The 9909-nt window shown below is 43.7% G+C and overlaps 1 long non-coding RNA gene across 3 annotated transcripts in view; it reads left to right on the forward strand.

Moving 5' to 3' along the window:
• The first annotated feature begins 2080 nt into the window (after nucleotides 1-2080).
• The window catches only part of LOC135101568 (uncharacterized), a 26303-nt gene continuing 18474 nt past the window's right edge, over nucleotides 2081-9909 (forward strand). Inside the window, exon 1 of one of the 3 annotated variants that reach the window (XR_010269306.1) lies at nucleotides 2081-2299. This is a non-coding gene — a long non-coding RNA (uncharacterized LOC135101568). The remainder of the gene's footprint in view (nucleotides 2300-9909) is intronic. The other 2 variants (XR_010269305.1, XR_010269304.1) reach the window with 2 other exon arrangements.

Raw genomic sequence — 9909 nt, forward strand, 5'->3', positions numbered from 1 at the left:
GATGAAAGGCATGATGGTACCCCTCCTCCTCCTCCTCCTCCTCCTCCTCCTCCTCCTCCATGGCTTCCGTCCCTATCCTCCTTCCCTAGAGAGAACGAGAGATCGAGACACACACACACACACACACACACACACACACAGAGAGAGAGAGAGAGAGAGAGAGAGAGAGAGAGAGAGAGAGAGAGAGAGAATATGACAAAATAAGATGAGGGAATTCTGTCCCCAACTTGGAAAGAACAATTTACATGATATGAAGGCCCTGCAATGCTCACCCATGCCTCGTCTGTCTCCACCAGGGCGATGGAGGGAGGAACGGAAAGACAGGTGGAGGGAAAGAAGGAGAGAAAAGGAGAAAAGGTGTCAAATAAGATGGATTCATTTGGTCAAAAGTAAGATGATGATGATGATTATGATGATGATGATGATGATGATGATGATGATGATAGAGAGAGAGAGAGAGAGAGAGAGAGAGAGAGAGAGAGAGAGAGAGAGAGAGAGAGAGAGAGAAAGTAGATACATACACAGATACTCACATACTCAAATAAACAAACAAACACTAACACACACACACACACACACACACACACACACACAGTCAGGCAGAAGAGAAGGACAAAAAAAAAGAAATACTAATAAAACCAGCACGCACACATGTTTTTCAAGTTGCCTAATATGGGCCGCACGTCGCACAGCATGTAAAACTATGATAACTGCTTGTAATCATCCCTCATTTGATCTTTCCACAGTCAGTTCCTCTCCTGCAAACATTTACTTATTCGCTAATTAGTACGTGTAGTTAATTAGTAGATGCAGAATGAATAATACGTAGAAAATACTTATAATAAACACACACACACACACACACACACACACACACACACACACACACACATTCGGAGCACTTGCCTTCTTCTCATGATTGTCACACATCCCTTAATGATTGTGCATCCCCCATCTATTTCTTCTCCCTCCCTCCCCCTCCCTCCCTCCCTCCCTCCTTCCCTCTATCCTTCATCTCCCTTCTCCTTCTTCTTCCTCCTTCCCTTCGATTCGGTCTTCTATCTCTTCTATAACTCAGTCTTCCTTTCTTCCTTCCTATCTCGTTCTCATTCTTTTTTTTTTCCTTTATTTATATTCTTGCTAGTGTCTTCTTATCGTTACTCTTGCCTTTTGCTTCTTCTTACTCTTCTTATTCATTATTTTTTTCCTTCGTCTTCTTCTTCTTCTCCTCCTTCTTTTACAGTCTCCTTCAAAAACTCCCTAACTCTGTCCCATCCCCTACATGGAAACACACACACACACACACACACACACACACACACAAACACACACATTTCACATTTCACATTTCCACGAGTATAATCTTCAAGTTCTGCTAGAGAGAAAGGTAAATAAAAAAAAATACTAAATGAAAAGGAAAAAATATTAAGCCAGCCAGCAACACAAAAGCAAGTTCTCCTTTTGCATTATTGATATGTTGCATCAGATCAATGAGTGAACCCCATGGTGCTTTGAGGCGACCAATCACGTGCCAGCAATACTGTGACATCATAAAATGCGATCTGATGACGTCACTGCAACATTTCCGACGTTTTAATTTCTTCCTTCCTTTCTCTCTCTCTCTCTCTCTCTCTCTCTCTCTCTCTCTCTCTCTCTCTCTCTCTCTCTCTCTCTCTCTCTCTCTCTCTCTCTCTCTCTATCTATCTATCTATCTATCTATCTCTCTCTCTCTATCTATCTATCTATCTATCTATCTATCCATCCATCTACATCAATGTTCCCTCCTTTCCATATTTTTTTAATCTCTTAACAATTTTTCTTCCATTTTTTTCGATTCTCTCTCTCTCTCTCTCTCTCTCTCTCTCTCTCTCTCTCTCTCTCTCTCTCTCTCTCCACTCCACAGCAAGCAACAGAGCAGTAAGAAAGCGGGAAATTGTGTAGGAAAAGAGAAAAGATTAAAAAAGATACATAGGAAAAAATAAGAAAAAAGACGGGGGGAAGAGAGAAAACAGGCAAAAAAAAGGCATTGTCATTGAAAGAGAGAGAGAGAGAGAGAGAGAGAGAGAGCGCTCCTCTATCGTGTAAAAATCGTATATTTTGGTTGGAAGTCACTACGCTCGTTGCGGGGCCCCCAAGTGATGTGTGACGCTCGGTATGGGGCCGGGCTGGGGCAGGTGACCACCCCGCACTCGAGTCAGCGCCCACACCGCCCTCAGCCCCCGCCCTGTGCCCACGCCCTTCTCCCGCTGCGCTGCCTCACCTGGGGCGTGTATTCCACCTGCTAACCTGACGCCTGAAGGTAAGTACTCTCTCTCTCTCTCTCTCTCTCTCTCTCTCTCTCTCTCTCTCTCTCTCTCATTTCCAATGCATAGGTTTTCTTCCTAATTACGGTTGTTTTTCTTCGTGTTTTCCAGAGATGCGAAATTGAAAAATGAGAAAGAGAGAGAGAGAGAGAGAGAGAGAGAGAGAGAGAGAGAGAGAGAGAGAGAGAGAGAGAGAGATTGACTGAAGCTGTGTCATTCATGTTATTATGGGATTATGGGTCGTGGCGTTGTTACTCAAGGGAATCTAGGAAAACTGAAAAGAAGGAAAATCGAAAAGATGAACAAGAAATCAATGAAAGTGAAGAAGAGGAAGAAAGAACGAGGATCAGATTACTGCACGTAGAAGGGATGATGGAGACAAGAAGAAAAAAGAAAAGGGGAGTGAAAATTTACATTGTATCGAAATTCCTGAAATGAGTAAGACAGAATAAAAAAAAATGGGAAAACGAAAGAATAGAAAGGAAAGAAAAATAAAGAAACGTGAAGGGAAAAAGTGGGAGAGTGTTGGAGAAACGTTAGTGAGAATTGGAGAGGGAAACATGGGATGAGAATGGGTAAATTACTAAATGTGAAGTAGAAGGAGTAAAAGAAGGAAATATAAATAACGAATACAGTCAGTAAATAAGAAAATATTGGAAAACATCACGAAAAAGAGAGAGAGAGAGAGAGAGAGAGAGAGAGAGAGAGAGAGAGAGAGAGAGAGAGAGAGAGAGAGAGAGAGAGAGAGAGAGAGAGAATGAATGAATGAAAAGATAGGAAAGATTTGTAGAATTAAGTGAATACAATACATGGAACAGGAAATGTGAAGGGAGAGGATGGGAGAGAATAAGAAAGGAAGAGAGACAGAGAGGGAGAGGGAGGAGAGGGAAGAATGAGAGGGAGGGAGGGAGGGAGGGAGAGAGAGTCCTCTAAACACCTCCACAATAGCACATGACCGGCAGTCTGGATAAGTAGCCACTACGCCACCACAACATCGTATCCACACTTCCTTCCTCCACTCTGCCAGCACCCAACCCTCCTCACGCCGCCACTCCTTTCGCATCCATCCACTTCTGCCTCCTCTGTCATCCATTCCTCCTTCCTTCCACCTCCACATAGCCATCCCACCTTCGCTCCCACACGTACACACACACACACACACACACACACACACACACACACACACACACACACACACACACACACACACACACACGCAATTCCACCTCATATTTCCAACCTTTCTTCGTTACCGAGAATTCACAATTTCCGTTTCATTCCAGTCCAGTTTTCTTCACCAGATTCAATTCGAGCTCGAGTGAAATTAATGGCAAATACGCAGTCAGAAACTGGAGTGTGTGTGTGTGTGTGTGTGTGTGTGTGTGTGTGTGTGTGTGTGTGTGTGTGTGTGTATTTCAATGAGGCACACTGCTTTTCACTCTCTTCAAAACTGACGTGCCAACCAACACAGCTATTTGTCAGTCTACACACATTTCTGTACGTATATATATTCGTGCACGTTTGTGTGTGTAATAATAATAAATAATAATAAACGGTTTATTATTTAGGCAGTTGACAAACTGAAAATGTACATAGGGGATGGGGAAAAACTTAACATTAATCCTAACGGTAAGACTAATCTAGGAGGGAAATACTATCGATTGATGGCTCGCACCATGGTGGGAATCGCACTGAGTCTGTGTGTGTGTGTGTGTGTGTGTGTGTGTGTGTGTGTGTGTGTGTGTGTGTGTGTGTGTGTGTGTGTGTGTGTTCGTATGTGCGTTCGTGTGTGTGCGTGTGCGTGCATGCATGCGTCAGACTAGCGTGGGTTTGGGTGCCCTGATAAACTGTGATGAATTATTGAAGCTCAGTCAGTGGGGGGGGATGGGTGTAAGGACGGGGGGAGGAGGGGGATGAGTGAGGAAGGGAGGGAAGGAGCCTTGGGTTGGTTGAAGGGAAGGACGAAGAGAAGAAGGGAAGAAAACGATGATGCGTGGGAGAAAGTAGAGAAGGAAGAGAGAAAAGAAGGAAAGAAAGGAGGAAAAAAACGTGGAAAGGAGATAAAAAAAGTAAAAAAAAAGAAACAAATACATAAAATGAAGATCAGAGAGAGATGAAGAGGGGAAGAGGGGGGAGTAAAAAAGAAGAACGAAAGGAAGATAAAATGAAGTAGAGAAAAGGAATGAGGAAAAGAAAATTAAGAAATAATGACAAGAGAATTACGTAAAAAGGAGGGATACGAAGAAAGAAATATGTAAAGGAGGTGGTGAAAGAAGGAGATGGAGGAGAGAAGGAAGGAATGTAGGTGAAGATAACTTGGGGAGAAAGGAAGAAAGGAAGGAATATAGGTAGAGATTACTTGGAGTGGAGCAGAGAAGGGAAGGAAGGTGGGAAGGATGGAACAGGACCCATATGGTGGAGATAATGAGAGTCTTGTCGGAGATAAAGTGGAAGGCAAGGTTAGTCTGTTGGGGTGTTAGGTGGAGGACCTTCTCCCCCTCTTCATTCCTCTTTCCTTCACTCCTCTTTCTTCCATCTTCCGTTATCCTCCCCTCTCCTCGCTTTGCCTGTTTTCAGTTAATTTCTATCTTACTCCCTCAAGAGTTCATTATATACCTATTATTTTTATTATTATTATTTCTTTCCTTTCTTTTATACAAGCAACATCTTCGCAATCCTTTTCACTCATTCTGTATTTCCCTGTCTCTCTTTCTCTCCGTCCTCTGTCTTTCCTCTCCCTTTCGAATTTTCTCTGTTCTACATCTCTTCTCTTTCATCCGTCCCTTCCTTTCTCAATCGAATTTTATTTCTCTTCTGTTTTTTTTTCCTTTCTTTTCTTTACTCCTTCCCTTTCATCTTTTCGAAAACTCATTCTTCTTACGTCTCTCTCCGTTTCTCCTTTCTTTCATTCCTTCCTCCTTTCTTCTTCTCATCCTTCCTTTCTTCAACTTTTTTTTCTTTTCCCTATCTCTCCTGTTTCCTTCATCCCTTACTTCTCTATTCTTCTCACTTGTCCTGCCTCCCTGTATCGACTTTTCTCTCCCTCTACCTCTCCTCTCTTTCCTCCACCCCTTCCTTACTTCATCCCATCTCTCGTGTCCGTGTGCAGAAGGCAAAGAAGAGATGGTGGGAGTGGGGGGGCGACAGTACGCGAACTGAATATCAGGTGTGAGGAACCAATCGTTGTCTTATTAATACACAGTCACACAGGTAGACGGTCCGCTCCCACTCTCCATCCTCCTCACCTTCCCTCACCTCACCTGTTACCTTCACTTATCGCATATAGCTCGCTCACCCAACAGACCTGCTTCATTCACTTCGTATACTCATCTCATTCACCTAAAACACCTGTCTTGCCACGTAACACACCTTTCTTGTTTACTAAATTAACTTACCTCATTGTACCTAATATATTTGCCGAGTACCTGGTTCATTCACTTAGCATACCTCTCATTCACCCAATAAACCGCGTAATGCACCTTTCTGGCTTGCTAAATTAACATATCTTGCTGTATCTACTCGTATCTGCCTCATTCACAACACATCTTTGTCTCGTTCATTCAATAAGCCTACCTGATTTAACCGAAACACCTGACTCGTTAGCGCAAAACACCTGTCTCATTCATCTGTTAACACCTGCACGGATCACCTACCGCAGGTCACGATTTTACTCACATGTGTAGTCTTCCTCTCCCCTCAATACTCGAATCATTACCTTTTTTTTTTTTTTGCTTCATGATTTGCATTAGTTCGATGTGATTTGAGAATTCTGTCTTTATCCATTACTTCCTTCTCTTCATTATTCATCACTGCTATTTCCTCATCCATAAAAAAAAATAAAAAAGACATCCAGTACTTTATTTTATAGGTGTCTTCAATATTACTATCGTCACGCTGTCCTTAATATCACCACCGTCAGCAGCACTACCAGACATTGTTGTCCTCTTCCTCAGCAGCAGCAACGCCTCCAGCAAGAATCACAGTATACTTTCAGCACTTTTGTATGGCCATGCTGTGTTTCCGAGGATCAAGTTATAACAGTATTACTGATTCCTTTTGACGTCACCAGCACGCAACTCTTCTTTTTCTCTTTGCTGGATTATTTCGGTCTTGAATGCTTGTTTTTCATTCATGTATTCATCCGGAATCACCATAGTTATCAGTGCCGGATATCAATAATTCATAGCGCGTACATTTTGTGTAATATTTATCCAGATCAGTTGTTGAGTCTCCACGGCTGAGATAGAGATTACCTTATTATTTTCATGTTTGCGTGTTATAGTCATAAATGGACATGTGTTGGCCGTGCCTGGGATCACATGACACATTAGCACCCACGGAGCGCCGCGGTGGCCCAGCCAGGGGAGGGTCGCCGCGGACGGACTGTCGCGTTACCAACCCTATCTCCACACGCCCACCTGGCCACGCCGCCCTCCTCCACTGGCCGCTTTATTGCCAAACCATGCATAATTGCAACACATGATCCACGAGTTCCAGCTTCTATCATGCGCATTATCTAAACCCAGAAGTTTCTGTATATATAAAATTAGTAAGATGAATAAATAACTCCTATCGACTGCTGGAGCTGGCTGCGTTGAGGGCGGTCGGTGGGTTGATCAGTGTGCGAGCGGCGGCGTGTTTGTGAGCCGGACGCTGCATAACACATTAGCGGCTCCCGGACGGCGGCCGGCCCGTCACAGCCTAGAACCGTGGAAGCAGAGCGATACGTCATGTGCGGTGTATATGCATGTAGGTATGTAGGTAGAGATAGTTAGATATAGGTACACACACACACACACACACACACACACACACACACACACACACACAAACACACACACACACACACGCACACACACACACACACACACACACACACACACACACACACACACACCTTCCTTCCGTCATAGTTCTCTCGGGACTGGCCAATAAAAGGCTCGGGATCACCAAACACAGGCCTTCTGGAGTACTCAGCACGGGGCGGTACGCTTGTCCCACATACGTACAATGGCATGGAGGACGAAGGCTGCCAGATAGAGAGAGTGAGAGACGTGAAGGGAGGCACACAGGGAAGGCATAGGAAGAGAAAGATGAAAGGAGACAGACGGAAGAATGCGAGAAAGCCGACGTTAAGTTTCAAACCTCTTACTCGGCAAAAACAGCACGTCAGTGGCCCATTGTGGGGCACCTTTGTGAATGTGGACCATCGCTGCTTTCCCGTCCTGACCTGCGACAGTGTGTTTTGTCACCACACTTTGCCTTCCCTCTCACCTAAAAATAGCTCGCAGAAACAAAAAAGTGCCGACCAATCAAAACAGGAATCTCGCGTCGACATGACAGTAAGGTCCCGCAACCAGATTGCTTCTCAGGGACTTTGCAGCATTAACATCATCTGATATCTTTATTTTGTTAATGTACGAAGCTTTACCTCCATTACACACGAACAATACATACTTAAATATGGGATGAGTTCACAGTGAAGTTGGTCTAGCATCATTTTAACCACAACAGAAGGACCCTTCCTGCAGCATAGCTTGCAGGTACAGTGAGTGGCGCGAGGTGGAGGTAATGAGTGTGGGAGAGGAAGGAAAGAAGAAGAGAGAGGTGGATGGTGTTGCCAGGTCACTCAGAATAATTGGAGGAAGAAAAGAAGGAGCAAGTAAAAGCAGGAAAACTGATCGCCACGCACGAATTAGTCCCGCGCACCTGTGTATGGACGGAGCGTGAGCGTGTCCACTGCGCCTGTGTGTGTACATACATAAAGGAACATAGACGTGTGTAGGTCAGATGAAGAAACGCGTGTTTTTGTGGTCATACAGAATGGTTGGCCTGTCCTCCCAGCACATTCAGAGGTATTACTCAATTTTTATAGTGGTCAGTGTCCTCCACGCGGCGGGTCAACACACCTCTGCCTCACCCACCACTCCGCGGCTCACCGATTACACCAACCGTGGGGTGTGGCTGGTGGCGATAGAAGTACTGTAAGAGTATTAGTAGTAGTAGTAGTAGTTGTTGTAGAAACATATTATCTAAAAAAAAAAAAAATTACCTTTCCCTTCAAATGAGAGCGCTTCCAACAAGTAAAAACAAAAAATAAACTAATCACAAATGACTAAAGTGCTATATATACGTATAGTTTGTATGAAACAAACAAAAGACAAACAACAATACTCGAAAACACATCCATAAACATTCTCTTACATCTCAGCCTCTAGACATAATCACTTGGTGTTAACAAGAGAAGAAAAGATAAAAAATAAATAAATAAACGCCAAATTAATAACAATGTAAAATAATCTATAAATAGTGAATTTCATTATCTCACCCTACCCTTTGAATCTCCACGTCTCCCTTTACGAGTACAAATACAAGAGTATCTCCAAACCACATACTCTGAAACTCTTCTGCGTTGCACCTACACTATATTCAAAAGACTCTAATTGTACATAGTTACATGGCTTTTTAAGGGTATTTTCATAGTTCTAGTGAGTGATTAGCAAAATGCCTATATTACCAACAGCAAAAACACTCTTGAAAACCCGGCTAATCAATTCTGTGGCCTTTGAAAATAGTCGTGGCGAGAAAGCATACCATTTCTGAGAGCCAAAGTAGCGCTGAAGGCAGGAAAACCCGTCACAGCAGCCCACTTCCTCACTCCCACTGCCTACGTCCTCCACCCTGCAGCCTATTCTCACTCTTTCACACCAGCGCCTCAAGGGGAAAATAATAGGAGAAAAAATAGATTCTGGTGCCTCATCCTCTTGAATACATCCCTTCCTGTCCTCTGTGAAAAGATTGGGGAGGAGAGAGAGAGAGAGAGAGAGAGAGAGAGAGAGAGAGAGAGAGAGAGAGAGAGAGAGAGAGAGAGAGAGAGTAGAAAGAAAAAATGAAAGGCAGAGCAAAACAGGAGGAGGAAGTGCAGGAGGAGGAGGAGGAAAAAAGACAGGAGAAAGACAGGAAAAGAAAAACAATAAAAGAGAAAGAGTACGAGAAGGCACAGAAGCAACAGGAGGAGGAGGAGGAGGAGGAGGAGGAGGAGGATCACAAGTACATGGAAGCTCCCTCGCGACAGCACAAAACCTACGCGTCCTTACTTTCCCCGCTAACAGTTTCTACAAATATCATAAACCATCCCTTTCGCCTTCCTCTCCGCGCCCTGGCCAGTGAGTGTGACGAGCCCTGCGACGCCCCACTCACTCCCACCCTCCGCCTCCCTCTACCGCACTCCATGGAAGAACAAAATAAATACTACCGTTGGCAACAATAACAAAAGTACAGCATCATCGTAGCTGTCACCGAGGCAGCGTCTAGAGGGGAATTCTGGCCATGTTTTGACAAGACACAAAGAGTAGCCACAGAAAAAGAGAAAAAATGGGAAGGATTTTGACTTCTGAGAACTGCTAAAAAAAATACGTGATTTATTTGTGGTGACTACTATTCATAATGTAACGCTGGTTCCATTTATTTTTTCATCCTCGAATTTTTTTTTCTTTTTTTTTGTTCCTCTGACGTAACATCTGAACAGAAGCAACTATAAAATCTGATAGACTTTTACCACTTTTCGTGAAACTATTTGTATGAGGTTTAACGGTACATTTATTCC

The sequence above is a fragment of the Scylla paramamosain genome, chromosome 6, assembly GCF_035594125.1.
Source record: "Scylla paramamosain isolate STU-SP2022 chromosome 6, ASM3559412v1, whole genome shotgun sequence".
Classification (NCBI taxonomy): Eukaryota; Metazoa; Arthropoda; class Malacostraca; order Decapoda; family Portunidae; genus Scylla; species Scylla paramamosain.